Below are 5,063 nucleotides of genomic sequence, written 5' to 3'. Positions count from 1 at the left end.
CCTGGCTCGGGGCGAGAGGAGCTGCCAGCCGTCGAAGCGGTACGGTGTGAGGCTGTCGGTCGCTCCGAGGGATGGGAGAGCGCAGTGGTGGGCTGAGGGGTCTCAGTACAGACGTGGCACCCTCGCAGCAGACAGGCTCTTTTGACTTGGTACAGATGTCACAGAGAGAACAGAGATTCCTGTTGAGTCCGACCAAACCCAAGCTGTTATCACTGCCTGTCAGAGCTATCCCCCTGCGAGTGATATCACCTCACCTCAGTAAAGACGAGAGGCAGGACATGAAGGTGGCGGGGCTGTGCTTTCAGGAGTCTTGATCTGATCCCTGAAAAGAGTCATTTAAGACAGTCAAATCTGATGCTTCCCCTTAATTCCTGTATGACTTACACAGCTGTCCACAAACATACATGCAAAAACATCTGCACGCCACTATTTCTATCTTCTCTCCAGGACTAAACATGAGATAGCAAACAGTTAAAGTGGAAAGAACATGAATCTCTCCTTCTCACAGCAATGGGGAAACAAATGAAAGTGGCTGATAAAATCAGGAATCCAGCAGACACATTGCTGAGTGTCCTCATTGGCCAGAGGTTAACCCAAAACTAAGAAAAGGACTTTGTTTAAGCTCCAATCGCATCCGCCCTGCTGAAGTGTCCTTGAGCAAAGTGTTTCTGACCCCACTTAACTGTTTTGAACGGGAGGAAAGCATGGATTTCTCTACCAGCAGCGTTTACTCTAAGTGTCTCACTGTTAGGAGGCAGATGAGCGAGTGCACTGCCCTGTTTGGCTTTCAGCACCAGGGACAGCGCCCGCGGATGCGACTGCCAGCTGCGAGGCTGGAAACCAGATGTTACCCAAAAGCAGCAATGTGAAACTTGACTCAAAAAAGCAGGAAATACAAACATAAGCTATCAAATACGAGCCAGGCAAAAGTTTTAATGTAAAAAAAAAAAAAAAAAAATTCTGTCGGTAAAGCAACACGTCCGCTCATGAGAGAAAAGCTGCCGATTCAAACAACTTAATGAAGGCGATGCTAGAACCGCTTCGGGAACGGGTTCACCAATAATTCAAAGCAAGAAATCAACAAATCTGTAAATTCTCGAAACCCCCCAGAACCAGCTGACGGCAGGGTGGCAAAACAGCGACCCAGATGTCTTAATTAGAACAAGCGAAGCGTCGTAGTGAACACGAGCAGTCCGGTCTACTTTAACAACACTGACTGCTTTCACTCACTTCAATAAGACCATCTACAGCTGATCAGTAAATAAATAAATAAATAAACACAACTGAATCCCCTCATCAACAGCAATCAGCTGTGCGGACGATCGAGTTGAAAACTCACTTCCTACCTGTCGTTGTTCTTTACTCTTAAACACACTTGTTTAATCCTCTCCCATGTTACACACTGCCTGCTTCCTCTTCTTTTTTTTCTCCTCCGCCCAAACTCATTGGTTAGACCGGCGCGGAGGGAGTAGGCTCGGCGTGCGGAGATGGGGAGTGGAGAGGAGTCCAGCTGCTGATGTAAGGATGGGGTTTTCGCTGGGACTTGGTGATTGGGAGTTCAGTTGAGAAATCGAGCCGTAGAAATATGAAACCGTGGAAATGCATCGTATAGGCTTTTATCGATCAGTATTGATTGTGAGTGAAGGCACACAGCTCGGCTGGCCGGGCTTACATGAGGAGAAGGTGCGCGTGGTCTTCGTGTGATTTCAGGCTAAAAGAAAGGTGAACTTGTGACCCGCGAACAAATTAATGAAATGCATTTAGATCTAATGACACGCCACACCACACACTTTCACACTTCCCCCAGACTCCATGCGCTTTCATATACATTTAGACTGATCCATCAATGAGATGCTTCTCCAACTTCAGCTGACTGCAACAAAGGTGCCACACTGTAAACATCTTATGGTGCACATTGCACATATAACATGATTCTGCACACAGTATGTAAGAATTTGACTGTATATCAGATGTTTCATCAGATGCTCATGTTAAACACTGTTCTCTGATCAGATTAGGAACAATTTCCAACCATAACCTCACAATCTCAAATGAGGTGCACCATCATGAAAGTTGAAATGAGATGCTTTGATGATAATCCTGTCAGTGGGATCAGCAGTTGGTCAATTTGCAGTCAGAGAGGGCTCATTCATGCCTGAATCAGCTGATCCTGGCTGGTTTTGTCTCCCATCAGTCAAAGAAAATGCCACGGACACATGTGAGACATTTCACAGCAGAACAACAGGAAGATAAAAGGACGGATCTTCCAGCAGCAGCACATCACAACCACATCTCCATGTGGGAGCTCCAGACAGCTGAGGACCTGGGACTCTGTTCTCTTACCTTTGTTAAATGCACACATGCATGCACACACACATATACACCCACATGTATACTGTATATACTTAAGTCTGTCACTCACATTAAAATGATCATGAACTGATTCATCGGTGCACATTTTCCACCATTTGACAGCAATGCATGTTACGTAACGTATTGTTTCTACACGACGTTCTATGCTTGAACTTTTTCACAGTCCACCCACAAATGCATTATTTTCATGAATGTATTTCCAGACATTGCATAACGTTTATAGATTTTTAGACTTCACTGACACAAGAGCAGCTCTTTGCAGAATTCCTGCAAAAACAGAGGCGAAGGCCATGGGAGACAAAGCAGCCAGAACAAACAGACAAAATGACTTGGTTCATTGAAAAAGGAAAGAAAATAAAAGCTTAGGTGTGACTGCTAAAAAGTGCCTTGTGTGGTTAGTTACTGCGCACTTTATGATAATAGAAATGTGTAGGATTCAGCTGGTGCTACATTCAATCTCTTAGGACTTTGAAATCTCAGATTTAGAAAGCATCCTTCACACAGAAAGAACATTTTCATTAAAGCTTTACAACGCTGTCTTTGATTTCAAGAGGACATGTCTGATTTGTTAAGAGCTGAGCCACTCAGAAGATTTCACCTGCTAAAAGGATGAGTGCAGCAAAACAGGCAGGTCAATCAAATTATTCCCACAGCATGGAAAAGAAAACATTTTGCCTCCCTGCTATTTCATTATCTGCTCTTTTAAGCTGATAATTTACACACAAAGACAACACAGAAGTCCCTCACAGGCTGATATTAACAACAGGTTGGAATTCTAACAAATTCATGCCCGGATCTCCACACACTGTGTTTAACATGCAGAGTCTTTCTGACGCGGCCATCAGCCGAAGTCAGCTCTCTCCTGCAGTTTTCACCCCCCACTGCCTCTTCCTCCATGGGTATTCAGAGTCTGCTCTGGGGCACACACCTGAGCCCTGTTACGCCACAGCTCCAAACAACGGCCATCTGCTTCTACTGCCGCTGCAGTGTGGGTTCAACACCTCACAGGACGTTCCCTGCCTTTCCACATGGATTATCCACTCAGACTCCCCCCGCTGCTTCTCCTCAGTCTCTGCTCGCCTTGATGCTGCTGACCACATTGCATGTACAAGAACCCAAACAGGAGGATCTCTGAGCATGGCCTGATGCGCTCACATTTCCAGTCGAACTGTGTAACATCATCCGCAGTTTTTCCACCAGTGGCTCCCTCGAGTGTAGGTATTTTTGGACGTAGGTGGGTTTTTGGAAATCCTCAAAGACATTATTGATCTAAAAGTCTTTCTTACTGGTGATGGTAGCATCCCTGTTAACAGTAATCCATCACTGAGCTTGTGTTTCAGCAACAGCTCATTGAATAGAAACGTTATCGCCACAAGTGTCCTCTGTCATCATTATGTTTGCCTAACTGACCCACTGATACTGTGGTCAGTTCCCTTTAACAGAGAAAACATGATACACGAGACATCATAGAGGTGAAGGTGACACTGCAGGATGCATGCACGCATGCTTCATTGAAGCAAAAGCAGCGGGGAAACAGCTTACAAGTGCAACAAGTAATCACAGAGTGCATGTACAATGTGCATGTTATGTGCCCTCCACATCATCAGATTCACAGATGAGGTGGCGGGACTGTGAAACACCAGTTCACGCTGTGCAGACGTGAGGAAATGAAATCAAGAACTGTAACCAAAGAATAAGAATTTTCTCCTAATGCAGCAAGTCTAGAGCTGAACTAGTTTCAGTGTCTATGTTTTTCTGATTAATTGATTATTTGGTGTGTAAATCATCAGAAAATAGGGTAAAATACCTTTCACAATCTGATCAACTGTATTTAAACAAAATGGAAGCAAATCCGGAATAAGCAGAGAATGCTGCTTTTGTTTGCTAAAAGACTTAAATGATCGAATGCGTCGCCGGTTAAATGGCTGTCATTAGACTAATCGATACATTGACTTAACATGAACTTCTCCTCATCCTGTTTCTGCTTATCCAGACTAATTTGATATTTGTTTTATACGCAGCTTATCGCAGGACAAATAGGGCACACATGAATACTGAAATGTGGGAGCTGTTCAGTGTCCAAATCTCAATAAACGAGTCTGTACTTGGAGGCCATTTTTACGTGGGTTAAAATCACGCATTTAGCACAGGTGGCAAGAGGTCATAGTTCTCAAAAATCCATGGTGTCCTGTGACATTTGAGCAGTAAATTGGCTATTTTGCAGCACCCTTTTTTTAAAGGATGAATCTTAAGGACCATCAATTTGAGTTCCCATTTCAGATTATCAATCTGTCCTGGTCCAAAATGACTTGTCTGTCCGCTCACCTCCAGTCACTGAATAATTCATTTGCATTCAGACAGTTGGAACAGGGAGAGGACAGTGAAGGAGGCACGGACAAGGACGTTTAGCCTCACGACGTCCTGATTCAGTCTGTATAGGTTGACATGCTGGATTTGGGATCATTTCTGGAAGTGGACATTTTGACATGGTGATGCATTTGGAAGAGGCAATCTCAGTCAGTTAGGGAGTTTCTCTGCAGCTGTGCTGTTTTGTTGATTCACTTTTTATTCACTCTTTTCATTCTATCAGGACAACACAGCACACCCAACACGTATGAACAGTTTAGAAATGTCCAGACTCTCTGTTGTCATAGCAGTGTTCCATATTAACAGTCTGTTTGGGTTCGTGT

This window comes from Chelmon rostratus, chromosome 1 (assembly GCF_017976325.1).
Source record: "Chelmon rostratus isolate fCheRos1 chromosome 1, fCheRos1.pri, whole genome shotgun sequence".
Classification (NCBI taxonomy): Eukaryota; Metazoa; Chordata; class Actinopteri; order Chaetodontiformes; family Chaetodontidae; genus Chelmon; species Chelmon rostratus.
This window is presented reverse-complemented; position numbering follows the sequence as displayed.